General features: G+C 41.3%; 1 protein-coding gene and 1 long non-coding RNA gene across 6 annotated transcripts in view; one reads left to right on the top strand and one right to left on the bottom strand.

The window, feature by feature from the left end:
• ccser2.L (coiled-coil serine rich protein 2 L homeolog) overlaps positions 1-17,273 on the bottom strand; it is a 95,835-nt gene that overhangs the window by 63,574 nt on the left and 14,988 nt on the right. Inside the window, exons 1-2 of one of the 5 annotated variants that reach the window (XM_041568903.1) lie at positions 8,373-8,578; positions 8,117-8,250 (exon numbers count right to left, since the gene is read on the bottom strand). The exons of 1 other annotated variant lie outside the window; for it this stretch is intronic. The gene's annotated coding sequence lies outside the window, so the exon portion shown is untranslated. Of the gene's footprint in view, positions 1-8,116; positions 8,251-8,372; positions 8,581-17,273 lie in introns of those variants that run through there. 3 more of the 5 variants (XM_041568905.1, XM_018225507.2, XM_018225506.2) reach the window with 3 other exon arrangements.
• LOC121395404 lies at positions 16,555-17,253 on the top strand. The gene is made up of 2 exons (XR_005962460.1): positions 16,555-16,641; positions 17,025-17,253. It is a non-coding gene; the product is annotated as an uncharacterized LOC121395404 (long non-coding RNA).

The following is a 17,273-nucleotide window of genomic DNA, read 5'->3' as shown; positions in this document are numbered from 1 at the left end:
GAATACAATTTTATTCAATGAAAACAATGATTAATGACCAAGCAATTCAATGCAATTTAAACAAACAATTTCTCTCAATAAAGGAGGTTCAGATGTGACTTTGCTGCTCTAAATTGCACAGGTGTAAAAAAAAGTTACACAGTGCCATCTATTTAAATTGTACAGGTTATTTTTATAACAATAAGAAACCTGGCAGAGTGTTCTCAGCAACTATAGGGGACTGTGTTAAAGGCAAACATTTTTTCATGGTTAGTATGTTGCATTTTCCATTTAATAAAACCAACAGGCTTTTCTGGGTAAATAGCAATAATAACTATTTCAAAATGGCTGAAAACTCACACAAAATGAACGGACAACATTTTTGTAATACTGAGAATACAATAAGAAGGCAATAACTTTTATATGAAACATAAAGGGGAACTGCAAGAATATTTTATTAGAATATTAGAGTTTTCAAGAGAGAAAAAAAATGATGTCAGTATATTAATTACTTGACAAACGAAATATCTTGGGCCTAAAACATTTTTTAGGCCAGAGAAATGTTGCTTTTATGTTTTCCATAAAAACCCTTAAACTGGTGTTAATCCACTAGTTTTAACCAAATGTGCTGCTGGTAGTACTACTTCCTGGGATTCCCATATACAGATCATATACTTGTGAGCCCAAGGTCAAATAAATTTGCAACTGGAATCTGATCAGTGGTAAGATTAGTTGAGCTTTAAAATAAGACATCTCCCCTACTATACAAATGTACATGAAGCATATTGTGTGGGTTATCCCAGGGAGAGAAAATGTGAACTAAATTTCATCAACTCATTATGTAGAACTGCACTCCTGAGAAAGCTACGAGCCATGCTTAAAATTTTTCCATACCTGTGAAAAACCTTAAGATTGATGTCACACAAGGTGTTTTTCAGCCAGAGGAGAAAACACAATTTGCAGAAATAGGATGGATTTTGGGCCAAAAATACACATTTCAGGTAAAAATTCTCCCCGGTAGTCTGATCATCCTGTCAGTGTACACAGACCAAAGCAGCTAAGAGGGCCAATTTATTTTAAAATTATATCATACAAAAATGTCTCTACCCTTGAGTAGACCACAGTCCATAAAAAGGTTTTCAATAGCCTCCAGCCACCCTACGAGTTTACATGAATTCTTCTTGGGGTGATGTAAAACGGTAAAGAAAAATAATCAGTGTATACTGTAAAGCAGTATGTTTGGCAACATAGTAAATAAACAAGAGGATTGCTTTAGACTTTAGATTTCCTTTATATCTGCTATGAACAATGTAAACATGTGTGTTGCATCTGCTTATCAGAAATCTCCACACATAAACACAACAAAATGAAGACTCAACAAATCTGTAGTAGTACAGACATATGGAATTTGCAAGCATGTAACAATGCAAAATGCAACATTCAGATTTTTTTCTAAAGAAAACATCTTCTCTGGGCAGTAATCTAAATTAAGACATGTAAGCTTAGGGACACGTGGAGGAGATTTCCTGTGGGCGCTTGAAAATATCATTGAACAGAGTTTGCCCTCAGGCTATGGTCAAATGGGGGCTGAATTCAGCTACTGTAGCTTAGTGATGTTCAATTGGTGGCCCGCGGGACGGATGTGGACCGCAACCCACCCCCCTTGTGTGGCCCCCACATGAAAGTCTGCCTGCTGTGACTACCTTGTGTAAACTTTAAAAGTTATCAGTACTGAGATTAACTGGTCTCTGGATTGGTTTCACCTCAAATTCAAACTCCTGCATTGTTCACAACTGTAAACTGCGGGAGGGGCACCAAAATTGTGTCACTGTATGTAGCACAGTATGAACTGTTCATCTCAGAGTGTTCCTGGTAGGTGTCCCTGTCTCCTGCCTGCCCTATGCTCCGTGTGTGTGCCAAACTCTGCCTGCCATATGCTCCATGTGTGTGCCATATGCTGCCTGCCTTATGCTCCTGTGGGACATGAGCCTGATAGGGCTTGTTATGTTTTTTTTTTTAGCATTTGGAAATTATTAGGTGCCCCTAAGGTGTTTAATCATACTGGAGGCGCTGTGTTATGAACAGGGGGAGGAGGCATATAGATTTAAGGCTATGAAGGGTATGTTTTAACATGACTTTAATTTTTCACATATGAATGATATCCCTACAGTGAGAACCAACCATTTGGTTTTTCGGTGTGCTACCACCATTAATGTGGATATGGTCTTAAAAGTTCTTGTGGTAACATGGTTGTGGTTTAAAAACAGGAAATGGTCAACACTAACTTCCATTATCGGCCCTTCACCACGTAGGCCAGAAAAAAATTAGTGCCACTTCCGATTCAGCACTTCTGAATGCGTAAGAGAGAGGAGGCTACTGCCTGCGGTAGGGCTGAAATCAGCCATTGTAATTCAGCCAGTGTAATACACATAGTTGATTTTGGCCCCTGTGTGGCCCTAGCCTAAAAGTTGCTCATAACAATGAACCAAATAAAAAATGTATATTGAGAAACACAAATTAGAAACAAAAAACTTCCTTAAGTAGAAAAACTTAGAACTTTTCTGCATTGGTAGGCCTTCCTCTGATTCACAACCACCCATTCGATTACACAATCCAACTTTACCCAAGAATGTACACAGTTTATAGAAAGCTACCACTAGTGAAGGACCAAAAGATTATAAACAGCTTTAATATCCAGGTACACTGAGAGCTGGGGAGAGTGGGAATGGTCTGGAATCCTCCCTGCAGCTTCCAACTAGCTACCTCTAGAGAGGGAACTAAAAGGAATAAGCAGGATAAACAGTCAACAACAGTCAGGGGAGAACAAATGAAAAATATGATGGGAGACAGATAATAAGAGATCCTGTCCCTGCACTATGCTGTCCTGTCTTGCAGTAGTTGTATATTTTTGCACTTGCACTTTTTGTCTGTTGTCCCTCTACATCTATGTTGTGTGTAGCATGGTCCTAGAGGAACATTGTTTCGTTTCACTGTATACTGTACAAATGTATATGGATGAAATGACAATAAACTCACTCTTGACAAGACAAATGCTAATGGAGTAGAAGAACATATAAAAATGGAAAAGCGCATAAACACGAAGAATGGTATTGAAAAAAAAAATAGGTGCACAAGGACAACTAAATAGAACAGGGTGAAAGAGAAGAGGAGAAAAGAAGTAAATAAAGAAGTAAAAATTTAGAGCATAAATAAAAAGGGGAAAGTTCTGTAACTTTCAATTGAATCCATTGAGTTCCAATTTTCAATTGAGTCCAATTGAGTTTCAAACTGGTCCATACCAGACCAAAGAATACAGAGTTGGTTCCAGACCAGTTGCTAACAAACTGATACATGTCGTAGAATGCACAGACATGCTCTGTTAATACAGTATTATCTTGCCATCAACATGGTCTTATACTAGTTTAGTTACCCTCAAGTATGTTATTATTAAGAAAAAGCAAGTAAGGCAGAAAACTGTGTAAGCAGCATTATGCAAATGATTAATCTTATAATACATATATTATTTTACAGTATATATATTACATATCCATTTGTGTGACTTACAAACATATACAGATAGTCTGGACTGTGACAAATCAAAAGACATCAGAATGGTTATTGCATACAGGTGTTAAATACTTCGTAACAAAACAAACCTAAAAATAACATGAAACAAAGCTCTCTTTTATTTGCATGGAAAGGGCAAGACAAAGCACAGATATCTCTGCCTTTTTTTCCCTTTCAGTCAACAAGTAGGTTAGAAATTATCTACTGCACAACGTCTCCAATTTCAGATAAAAAAAAAAAAGTATATTTTGAATACAGCACCTACCTGGATTTTTTTATATGTGAATTTAAGAGATAAGGGCACACAGAGTGTAGGCTCCCCAGCTCTCAGGCGGAGAGAAGCAGTTCCACTGTTTGCCCCACCTCTGGCTAGTGCCACATGGGGGCTGAAATCAGCCTGCCGAAATAAGCCAAAAATCAACCCCTATGCGAGCCTTAGCCTCTTATCTTGCCTACACCCAGAACCGTTGTGTCAGTTAGGGTGCGGGCACATGCCTGCCATGTGGCACTAGCCTTCATCTGAACCGCTTCTATGTAGGCCAGAAAATGCCTGCTGTTTCAGCCCAATCGCCGATGCATGACTGCAAGCAAGCGGATCTTATTCAAATCAATGGAGATGGGGCAGGAAGTGGATCTGCTTCTCTCAACCTGCGAAAAGTACACAGGCCGATTGCAGTGAAGCCTACACTCAGTCTGCCCCAGGTCTAATAAAGTTTTTTTTTGCTGGCAAATTAAGATCTTTATTTGCATATGTGTACACTTATATTACTTACTAATGTTGTTTATTTACAAAGCACTGACACATTCAGCCCTTTACCTTTAGTTTGCCATTAAGATTACTTCTGTGTACTGCTATGCAGTTTAGGGATGCACCGAATCCACTAATTTGGATTTGGCAGAACCCATAAAAAGATTTGGCCGAATACCGAACCAAATCCTAATTTGCATATGCAAATTAGGGGTGGAAAGGGGCAAACATTCTTTACTTCCTTTGTGACTAAAAGTCACGCGATTTCCCTCCCCGCCCTAATTTGCATATGCAAATTAGGATTCGGTTCGGCCAGAAGGATTCGGCCGAATCCGAATCCTGCTGAAAAAGGCCAAATCCTGGCAGAATCCCGAACCGAATCCTGGATTCGGTGCATCCCTAATGCAGTTATCTCAAAGTATAGATGGACATTATAAAGGCTTATTTAATATTACATTAATGGGGAAAATAAATTAACTATAACACACTGATTCTTTATAGTGAATCTACAACCCATGAAAGCACTGCAAGAATGAGTAGCCGTTAAGAAATTGTCACAGAAACACTGAAATCTCAAAAACATATTAAAGTATTTGTCCTGATTGTGAATCACAGAATGTTTCCTTTTTTCCTTCAGAGGTTAAATAACCAGGATAGCATTAGTCAGTAATGGTGTTAAAACTGTTATAACAAAAACAAACAAATAAATAATTAAAAAACCTTTCAGACACTTACAATATGCAGAATGGCCATGCTGCTGGAGTGTCAGAATGCTCTAGATTTTAATCTCTAGCAGACATATGAGAAGATGTATGGATCCATGACCCTGTATCTTCCATTGTACATAGTCCTGCTGTGCAGTGGGGTCAGCAAATGCTAATGGCTGTAACAGTGGAATACGGGCTAGAATTACAGTCATTCCCAAGTGAATAAAAAGCACAATTAGCCTATGATGCCTGTGTGTCTTAGGATGCCTGCTGTTATATGCACTTGGCAAAGTGGTTCCCCATGTGCAGCCCCTGGTGGAGTAGTATATTCACTGCCCATAGACATACAAAACAATCTCCCCAGCACTCACCAAAGTAGCTGCTCGTGGTGCTGTCTGACATGCAACATTGTAACAGGAGTTGTGAAGTAGCAACAAGGAGGAGCTAAGGGCTAGTCCACATGGGGAGATAGCGACGCGTTTGCGGTCGCGGCGACAAAGCGCCGCGACAGCCTCGCCAGGCTTTTTCATGCGACTGTTGAAAAGCGCATCGCCTCGTGTGGTTAGCACAGGCGTTTTTACATAGGCGCCCATACAAAACTGTCGCCTGCGCCGGTCGCGGCGACTGTCGCGGCGCTTTGTCGCCGCGACCGCAAACGCGTCGCTATCTCCCCGTGTGGACTAGCCCTAAGTGTAGTCAGATGAGATGGGTACTTCTCAGTACAAAGGCTCAGTTACAGAGATCTGATTCAGAGCAATAACAGAAACAGACACTTTATCTCTCCTGGATATACTAAAAACAAGATGGGATGTGGGCTTCATGTGGTAATCAGCAATTTCCTTATGGAAACACAAGAAAATGTCAAATTCCATCTGAATTGAATAAAAGTAAAATGTTCAGAAGGATATGAATTCGCTAACATAGAAGTGTGACTTAAGGTAGGCCATAGATGTAATCATTACAATCTTTCCTGCACCCATTGGTCGCTCATTTTCAATGTAGACGTGTCAGAGCTGTGATTCAGCAGTAACAGCGGCCGATCTTCTAGTGCCTTCTGATATCTAAAGCTGGCCATAGATGCAAAGACTTTCCCATCTCCCGACCCGCCACTAACCATTCAGATCAAAGTCTTACCAGTCAGATTAGTTAAAGAACAGATCAGCAATGTTCTGCCCCTGACAGCAATTGTACGATATCTATGTCCAACCAAAGCTAGTGACAGTCTCCCACTGAAAATCGTACGATCGGCAATACACGCAGAGATATTATCGGCAGCCGACAGAAATTTATCTGGGATAGGTTTGCTGTTTATTAAGGGCTGGCACCCAGGTATTTTTTGGACTTATGGTTGTGCGTTCCACCTACCGCTGCACATAGGGTGGATTTGGGCAGAAATCAATCTTGTGCGTGCACACGGATAAATTATATGCATTCCCGTCTCTACTCACACAAGATGGATGCCAAAACTATCAACTTGTTCTAAACCAGCAGAGAAAATTCTGTGTGCCATAGCCCTTTGGGCTGCACAAGGAGAAACATTTTGCAATGTTGGTGAAACGTAAGGAATTCTAAGCAACGGTCGAAGTTGGCTACTAAGTATTAAGAGAAACTGGGCATCAGGAAGCTTGACACAAAAAAAAAAAGCTTAAAAATTATGGTACACTTACTAGAACACGATAAGCAGGTTTGTTTACATTTGTATGTGCATGTAAATTTGTGGACAATTGTGGGATATGTACAGACCCCACATTTGCATGTGCATATCAACATATGGCTCCACCTAGAAGAGAACCATGCCTGCCAGCAACTCCAGACAAAAGCCTGTCTCTCTATATATCAAAACATACAGTTAGTTGCAGTTTGGCAAATTATACATCAGCCATTATGACCCTACTAAGTGAGCCATCTGCTAGTGCAGATTTCAGCTGTATGAGAAGAACAGGTGGACAAATAATCCAATTTGCCAAAATATAAAGTGCATTCAGTACTGTTTAGCTCAACAAATCTCAACACTAATCTAATCTTCAAATCTGAGAAAAAAAAAAAAAATTTTGCCTTCAGTTATCCATGTGATATTTCACAATCACATGACTAAAGCAAGCCATTCACAAAAAGACCTACTCGTTTAGCGAGGTCGTCAGTTGAGAAGATCTCTCTACCCTGATGTAGGAGATATCAGGCCAAACAACTGGATCATAACAACGGCAAACAAAGGTTGTCTGTGTGAAGGCCACATGAATGGCCCTCGGGGGCCAGACATGATTTTTAAATCTGCCTATTCCGATTAAGAAAAATGTACTGTCTGAACTTTACAGAGAAAATGCAACTTGGTCAAAATTCAAGACTGGACAGGCAATTCCACATTTAGGAGCTTTCTGGATATTGGATGCTGCATCTGAACAGTTACCTAAACAACCTTAAAACGTATTGCCATGAAAAGTGTGACCTTTAAATAGTCCAATGAGAGGAGCTAAATACCATGCAGTTCATTTGTAATTTTTTTAAATTTACTATCATATATCATCTGACATCGTCACGCAAGTCCTGAGAAAACAAAATTATACATTATAACAAAACGTGAAACAATAATAATGCTTTTCCTTTAGCTCTTTTTCTCTAGTGTCCATGTAAAACTGCCTCCAAAAAGTTGCATACATTTTTTTTTTTTACTTTGTATATTGGTGCGAATAACCCTGACCAGTATGTTCGTACAACAGATATTGCTCAGTTCGCACATGTTTCAAATGTTCATCTAACAATGAAGAACTGATCTCGGATGTTCATCTTCATGTCTGTCATTGAAGCCAGTACATGGTTGCTAGGGTAAATTTGACCCTAGCAACCAGACGGCTACTTCAATTAAAAACCTGGACAGCTGTTGACCAAAAAGCTAAATAATTAAAATACAAAAATATTGGAATGTTAGATCACGTGAGTATATCATGTGTCCCTCATACTAAAAGTAAATGCAATGATGAACTGCCCCTCTGATGTTCATTCTAAGGTTGTTTCCCTACAAGGCCTTTTATTATTCTCAGCATTATGAAGATCACCTTCTCCTTTGAACAAATATAAATCAGTTTCTTTCACTAGGGAAATTAGTAACACGTCTCACTCTTCCAATCTCCAGTATCTTCACGCAGATGTTGCCAGTTTTGCCCTGCTAGCAATTCCTTATCTGAGGATCCGAAGAGCAGATTCGCGTATAGCTTTAAACCCAACGCGATTTAGAACGAGCCTTGAGGTTTACTGCAATGACATGTGCACAGCCTGAAATATTGCAGCTACGGTTTACACGATAGGCTTTTCATACAAGTGGCTCAGCATTACGATGGATTTTCAGGGCAGCTAGGAATTACTCATTCTCTCACCTCGTTTTGCCTTTCAGTATTGGAGACTGGGAGCTCCGTTGGCCACAACCACTCCTCACTTCTGTAATTTCCCCGGACCCTCTCCAAATGAATGGACTGTCCCCGGGAAAAAAAAAAAAAGAAAAGAAATAGAATTACGTCCCTGGGTCACAGCCCATGAAAACCGGCGCCGCCATACTGTTTGCTTTTGCGCATGTGTATGCCGTTCGCGCGCTCCCGAACATGATGTCACTGCGCGTTCACGCGCACCGGTTTACCTGATCTGAGGAGACTGCAGAGATTGGATGGAATCGTGGGAAATGATAGTGATATAAGGAAGTGATTGGGTTGCACGTCTTCATTGTCCTATATAATGTTATGCTAAGTTCAGATGAATAAACTCACACATAGGGGCAGATTTATCAAGGGCGAAGTGAATTCGAGGGAATTTTCGAAGTAAAACAATTTGAAGTAATTTTTAGGATACTACGAATTCGATTCGAAGTAAAAATCGTTCGAATATTCGACCATTCGATAATCGAAGTACTGTCTCTTTAAAAAAGCTTTGACTTCAATACTTCGCCAAATTAAACCTGCCGAAGTGCTATGTTAGCCTATGGGGTACCTTCTACAGCATTTTTCCAAGTTATTTGAAGTCGAAGAAAAATCGTTGATGAAATACTTCGAATCGCAAATGGCCAAATTCGATGTAAAAAAACTTTAACTTCGAAGTATTCCAATTCCAATCCAATTCGATGGTCGAAATTTCGAAGCTTTTTCTACTTCGAAATTCGATCCTTGATAAATCTGCCCCCTGCTATCAGTGATGCAGGGGATGGCAGTAATAAATGAATGCAATGCAGGCCTGGACTGACAATCTGTGGGTTCTGGCAAATGCCAGAGAGTCTGCTGTAAGATGCCATAGTCACTATTTAGTGGGCTGGTGGGGGGCAGTTTGGGCCTATGTGTGCTTAAATGCCAGGGCCTATTTTGAATCTCAGTCCAGATAGGGTTGCCAACTGGTCGATATTTTACCGGCCTGGTTGGGCCCACTGAGATGCAAAATCTGGTTTGAAAAAACTATGTGTGGAGTGGGCCAACATAGCTTGACATAGAGTATCTTGACAAGCATGAGGGGGAAGAGGAGAGAGGTGAAGATGCTGTCAGAGAGACACATGTAAGAGACTGGTGTGTGCATGACTGACAGCATCGAAAATGAAATTGACAGAAAACACAATGCGCCCTGGACAAATTCCTCTTTTCCCATTTATTAAATCATCCCCTTGTGTCCCCAGTTTTGACTTTGAAAATGCCACATTAATGTTTAGTACTGTGCAAAGTTATTACAGCTATTTAAGGCGGCAATTACATTTTAGAAAACACCAGTTTAGAAAACAGTGGCTAACATTAAAGTTTCATGATATATTATATATATTATATACATTTCTATAAACTCTTTATATTCCCAGACCTATTTAAGACCTGGTACATATATTGGAATAGGACTTTCTGTTCTTACATGAGCAACGTTATTGTTTCCCTTATAGGCATGTGAATAAATGAAACGTTCTGAGCTTCATAAGATCTGCAATGTCACAGCGAACCTGGAAGATTTGCACATGCATATTTAGAAAATAATTACATACAGAAATTTGGCTACTAGGTATGCCTCTTTGCTTCCCTTTGTAAAATGCAATCTGAGACCCCAAGGCAGAAACAGCACTGCTTTGGTGCTGCAAACTTTTAAAGAGGTTGTATGGCCTTCTTCATTTAGAAAAATGGTTAAGGTGACATTGCCCAATTTGACCACCAAAACATGCCCCTATTGGGCTAGTCCAGAAACCAATGATTGGATCTTCACTATTGGCCTACAGGAACCTGTTGGGTTGAGGACTGCATCAATGGCTAATACAGTTTTTAAAGGGGTTGCTCACCTTCCAAACACGTTTTTCAGTTGATTTGTTTTCAGATTGTTCACCAGAAATAGACTTTTTTCATTTACTTTCCATCTTTTATTTTTTACTGTTTTTCCAAAATTCAAGATTAATAATGTTCCTGTCTCTAGTGTTTCAGTTCAGCTCAGTAATTCAGGCGCAGATTCTGAACTGTTATAATTTGCTCCATTAGTTGATACATTTCTCAGCAGCATGATCTGTGGAATATTATCAATTCTAACAGCCGCCTTTACTGAAACTCAGGGATTCTGCTCAGTAGGGCCAAAGATAAGAAATGTATAACTAAGTGTATCAATTTAGAACTGTTACAGAGTTAGCCAGCCCCTGCCCTTGAGCTGCTTTAAAAAGACATATGAAAGTGAAACATAAAACTTTCCACTTCAATATTAAAAAAACAGTCACAAATAGAAACATAAAACTTTCCACTTCAATATTAGAAAAGTCTTCATTTCTGGTGATCTGAGAACAACAGTTTGAAGGTGTTTAAAGGTGAGCAACCCCTTTAATGCTCCTGATAGATATATGGTTCATTTTCGCATATCTGTTGGATGGGTTGTATAAACCGTTGCTTACATGGACCAGTCTGGAGGGGCCAGTTTGGCAGCTTGTATTCTCCCATGTATGGCTGGCCTTTTACTTTACTAGATTTATTCTTCTAGTCTGGTAAATGTGCAATATGACTGCTGACTTGTGGTGCTCGTTCTCTGTTACAAAAAGCCTGTGTACCACAATCAGAAAGGATCCAGTGTTCTTCTGCGGGGCAATTTTAGCAAACTCAGTAATTCACCTAATTAACGTATCCAGCATTATGGCAGATAGGTTCCATTTGGCAACCCAATGGGAAACCAACACACCATCAGTTGAGGCAGTCAAGGAGAAGACCAAGTTAATGCTACATAATGAACATTACATCATGTTCTTGTTAAATTAGAGGTGTTTACAATAATCTGCACTGCAACCATTTCTTGAATGTACATGAGTTCTGTGAAACATATCATAGTGTTTTGTGTATAGCTAGAGGTATTATAGCCACATTATTTTGGAAATGGTGTACTGAAAATTAAATATTTTATCCAGGCCCGGACTGGCAATCTGTGGGTTCTGGCAAATGCCAGAGGGGCTGATATAAGGTGCCATAGAAAGTCAGTATTTAGTGGACTGGTGGGGGCTGTTTGGGCCTCTGTGTGGGCTGATTGGGCCTCTGTGTACCTGAAATGTCAGGGCCTATTTTGACTCTCAGTCCAGAGATGGTTTTATCTTAGCAACAACTATCATTGGCTATTTGGCTATTGCTGAGATGAGCTGTGACCATTTCAACTGATACATCTAGCCTCTAAAAAATGTAATTTTAGTAGATGTTTTATGCAAAGCTAGCAGTGAGTGCAGCATATATACAGATATGGGACCCTTTATCCAGAATGCTTGGGACCTGGGGTTTTCTGGATAATGGATCTTTCTGTAATTTGTATCTCCATACCTTAAGTCTACTATTAAATCATTTAAACATTAAATAAACCCAATAGAATGGTTTTGCTTCCAATAAGGATTAATTAAATCTTAGTTTGAATCAAGTACAAAGTACTGTTTTATTATTACAGAGAAAAAGGAAATTATTTGTAAAATTTGGATTATTTGATTAAAATGGAGTCTATGGGAGACAGCCTTTCCGTAATTCAGAACTGCATTACAGGTTTCCAGATAACAGATATGTATATGTATGTATATATGTATATGTATACAAATACATAGCTAGTGTAGTAGTAACGATGCCTCCAGGTATCCATGGACTTTGCCAGTCTATACAACATCATTCCACACAACGTAGGTATCACAGCCATAAACAATTCCTCATTCAGTATTTCCATAGGAACCCTCCCATCTAATGTATCTGTTCTCTGCTTGACCCTGTTCTTTCTCATAATTACTTTATGTTTAAAGATAAGTTTAATTTGCAGACAGCTGGGACTGATATGGGTTCAAATTTAGCGCCTTCATTTTCAAATTTGCACATGGCAGAAAATGATCTCAAAGTTTTTCCATAAATCCAGAATTTTTTACAAATGCTACATTGATGACTGTTGTATGGTTTGGTGGGGCGCCTCATGAGAATTATTTGCTTTCCTTAAGTATGAACACACTAACCACTCCAGTTAGATTCACTATGGTGTTCAGTGAGTCCTCTATACATTTTCTAAATATGAAAATATACAAGGATTGTAACAGACTAGCCGCTACCCTGTTCTGCAAGGTACTGATAGAAACACCATTTTGCATGCATGCACACCACCCCACTTTCACCCCACCTTCAAGGGGGTCTTGTATTCGCAGTTACTTCGAGTCCTTAGGAACAATTCTGACCAGGACAGAGCATTGCTATAACTGAATGAAATAGCAGAACAGTTACTTGAACAAGGTTATGACAATAGGCTGATCATGAAGCAGAAAGAGAAGGCACACATAACATGACTTATTGAAGCTCAACCTTGGGACACTCCAAATACTCCACCCTTCATTTTCACATCTTTTCTACAGACAGCAAGGAAATTAGGATTGTTCTGATAAAGAAGATGGGAAATTGTAAGATCAGACTCTTCACAGGGATTTCAAAACCAATTATGGGCTACAGACAGGGCAGTAACCTTGGAGATTTACTTATGGTAAAGGACCTAATTCCAGCAAAAAAACCCACCACTTGGTTGGGTATATTGAACAAACTTATTAGCTTTATGTCACGGGGGCCTATTGGCTCCCAGCGGGAGTAGTCCGGACCAAGGAGGAAGTTTAGGGGTCAAGTCCAAGTTCACGGTACAGACAAGGGTTCAGGAACAAAGCATAGTCAAATCCAGAAGTTCAGAAGGCAGGCAGATAGTAGCAAAGTCGAGGTTCAGGCAGGGTCAGAAATCCAGGAATCAGTAGAACAGGAATTATCAAGCACCTGACATCATCAAGACGATGACGTCAAACCATGTGGGTCATGGGCGCCGCCATCTTGGAACCTGACACCACCGAAGACGGGAGCTCCATCAGGCACTCCTGACAGTATCCCCTCCCCCAGGGGGGCCACCGGACCACCATCTTGTGATTTCTTTGGAAACTGCTTGTAGAATTCCCATCAGGGCCGGAACTAGGGGTAGGCAGAGTAGGCACGTGCCTAGGGCGCAAAGCTGAGGGGGCGCCAGGCACGTACCTGCTCTGTCGCCTACCCTGTGTCTGGTCCTGTCTCCCTACATGCGTGCCGGCGCGTAGTTTCGCGCATGCGCGCCGGTGCGTAGTTTCGCGCATGCGCGCTGGTGCATATTTCCGCGCATGCGCGCCGGCGCACACTAAGCCGGCGCCGTGCCCGGCCAGGTTGCCTAGGTCGCCTGGCCGGGTTGGCCCGGCTCTGATTCCCATACCAAACGAGGGGCATGGACATCAACCTGTTTTAGAGCATTCCTCTGGACGGAAACCCTTCCACTGGATCTAATAATTTTCTCCACTTCATATTCTTTTGGTCCTCCACAGAGACAGAAGCAGGAGGAGATTGTCCTGAACAGAAGTGATAAAGGATTGCCGGTTTCACCAGGGATACGTGAAACATATTAGGTATTCGCATATCAGGGGGAAGCTGAAGTCTTACAGCCACGGGATTAACAATCTCCACAATGAAGTAAGGACCAACAAATTTTGGACCCAACTTGGGGGAAGGAATCTTGAGACAAATGTTCCTTGTAGAAAGCCACACTTTATCCCCAATTTTATATAAAGGAGGAGATTTCCGTCTCTGATCAGCATAATTTTTCTCCAAGTTGGCTTTGGTAGCAGACCAAATGGCCAACATGTGTGCTGCGTGATCATCGGCCGCTGGAACATCGGATAAGAGAAAGTCTTGGGGAAAAGCTTGCGGATGTTGTCCATACACGGTCAAGAAGGGCAACAAACGTTGTTATGAGAAAACTGTGCCCAAGGAAGGCGATCGGCCCAATCATCTTGACAGAGGGATACATGGCTTCATAAAAAATTTTCCAACGATTGATTTACCCTCTCTGCTGCCCCGTTGGATTGAGGGTGATAGCCTGAAGAGAATTGGAGGGCAATACCCAGATTCTTACACAACGATCTTCAAAACTTGGATACAAACTGGGAACCCCGGTTAGACACAATCTCCACTGGAAATCCATGAAGTCGGAAGATATGCTGAATGAACAACTGAGAGAGTTCAATGGCAGAAGGAAGTTTACGAAGAAGAATAAAGTGTGCTATTTTACTAAAGTGGTCAATAACTACCCATATGTTCCCTTTAGAGGATGGTAACTCCACGAAAGTCCATGGCTAAGTGAGTCAATGGACGTGAGGGTATGGGTAAAGGTTAAAGCAAACCACTGGGACGGGAATGACTTGGCTTGGAGGTGGCACAAAAAGTGCAGGCAGCAACAAAGTCTTTGACATCCTTTCATATGGTCGGCCACCAGACAAGATGATTCAATAATTCAAAAGTCTTTTCAGTGCCAGGATGTCCAGCCTGCTTGGAACAATGAGTCTGTTGCAAAAGGGGAAGACGAAGTTCGGGTGGCACAAAAGCCATTCCAATGGGTGTATCTGGATGGGTAGATGACTGACCGGACAGGATTTGACTGGCAAAGCGAGGGAACAGTGAGGCATAAGGAATAACAGGCTCCAATGCTTCAGTATGGTGATCTTCAGGAATAAAACTTCTGGAAAGTGCATTTGCCTTCCGGTTCTTGGAGCCAGGGTGGTACGTCAGAACAAAGTTGAAGTGGGAAAACAAGAGAGCCCACCTCGCTTGTCGGCGATTCAGTCTTTTGAGAGTCTGTATAAATTCCAGATTCTTATAGTCAGTGTAAATGGTGACTGGATGAGGGGCACCCTCCAAGAGATGTCACCATTCTCCAAGAGCAAGTTTTACTGCTAGGAGTTTACGATTCCCAATATCGTAGTTCTGCTCCGCTGGGGAGAATTTCTTGGAAAAGTAAGCACACGTGTGTAACTTCCCATCTGCAGAGTGTATTTGGGAAAGAATAGCACCGGCCTCAACATCGGAAGCATCCACCACAATGAAGAAGGGTAACAGAGGATCAGGATGTCGAAGGATTGAAGCAGAGGTGAAAGCATCCTTCAGGGATTGGAATGCTTCTATGGCTGGATGGGGGCATGAGTTAGGCTTACCCCCTTTTCGAATAAGAGCAAGGATGGGAAGAGAACCCCTTGATGAACTGTCGGTAGTAGTTCGCAAACCCGATGAATCTTTGTATGGCCTTGGTGCTCAATGGAAGAGGCCATTTCTGGATCACAGAGACTTTGGTGGAGTCCATCTCAAAACTTTCTGGGGAAATGATGTAGCCAAGAAAAGGGATCTTGGACACCTTGAAAATGCATTTCTCCAACTTGGCAAAGAGAAAGTTCTTCCTTAGACGAGAGAGTAGCTCCTTCACCTGGGAGCGATGACTTTCCAAGTCTTTGGAGAAGATTAAGATGTCATCTAGGTACACAGCCACAGATTTCCCCAAGTGGTCCCGGAAGATATCATTCACGAACTTCTGGGGCGTTGCAGAGGCCGAATGGCATAACAAGATACTTGAGTGTTGAAGGCTGTCTTCCATTCGTCCCCTTCACGAATGCAAATTAGATTATACGCCCCTCGAAGATCCAGCTTGGTGAAGATTTTAGCTCCTCTCAACTGGTCGAAAAATTCAGAGCTTGATGCTCTTTAAGTCGTGTGTCGACCTTGATAGCCAGAGCAATCAAATATTCAAATTGCTCATGGAGATCTCTCAAGACCAAATCACCCTTAAATCTACTCGAAAGACCCTGATAAAACACTGCCTCATAAGCCTCAATATTCCACTTGGTTTCTGCCATCAAGGTTCTAAAGTCAATTGAGCACTCACTGGCACTGCGGCTGCTTTGTCGGATCTGTAGAAGACCATGGACCAGGAGCATCAAAAACAGTTCAAAATGACTGCAGGAAAGCCTTGGCATCAAAGGTCAAAGGCGAATTCCTCTCCCACTGTTAGGAAGTTAATGTGTTAGTTGAACCCTGTATTGTGCAGCAATAAGAACACCGTGATGAATTCAATTAAACTCTTTATTTTCAGGTCTCATAGAAGTACAATCCCTGCACATCCCAAGAAGGAAAACCCGCAGTAGTTCTGGAAATAAGCAGGAGCTTCTAGGAGAGTATACTGTGTTAGGAAAGTCCTTAGAAAGTAAACAGTCTTTGAAAAAGTAGTTTTCTTCCTACAGGAAATCAGAGGAGCAGATATGACCTTGAATAAGTCCTCTTTTAGGAAAGGAAACTTGACTGTACATAGAGTGAGAGCAAATTAATACTCAAGGTAAGTAGCAATACACACGGTAACTGGAACAAGCATGAAAGTCTTGGATTGGGGAGTAACCATCTGTACCCCCGTTAACAGAAATAGGCAATAGATCAAAGGTTAATGAGCACAGTCTTGGTGTAGACACAGGCAGGCTGCAGACAAGGGGTTAATGAGCAAAGTCTAAATGTAGACACAGGCAGGCTGCAGACAAGGGTTAATGAGCACAGTCTTGGCTGCAAGCATGAAGTAATGAGCACAGACTTGATGTAGACACAGGCAGGGTGCAAGTAAAGATTCAATACACAGTCTTTGATATAGATATCAAGCAGGGGTGAAATAACAGTCTTTGCAGCAACAACAATGCAGTAGTGAATATAAGCTTATTATAACTCACGCAGGTAAAGAGGGATTGCCATGCGGACCGTTGCTATGGATGTTGCCGGGGAAGAATTGTTGGGGAAGAGGAAACTGTTAGCAATGGCCTGGAGACTGAAGCTGGATGTTGATTACTGAAATGAGGAGAAGGAAGCTGTGATTGCTAGGGTAGATCTGTCTAGCAACGGATCGAGCAAAAGTTTGAAGATGCCGGTTCAAGTGAGGTGCTGGAGCAGGCCAGGAAACTGATGAGGCAAGGCTGAGAAAAGGTA

Source organism: Xenopus laevis, chromosome 7L, assembly GCF_017654675.1.
Source record: "Xenopus laevis strain J_2021 chromosome 7L, Xenopus_laevis_v10.1, whole genome shotgun sequence".
NCBI classification, from domain to species: domain Eukaryota; kingdom Metazoa; phylum Chordata; class Amphibia; order Anura; family Pipidae; genus Xenopus; species Xenopus laevis.
This window is presented reverse-complemented; position numbering and strand designations above follow the sequence as displayed.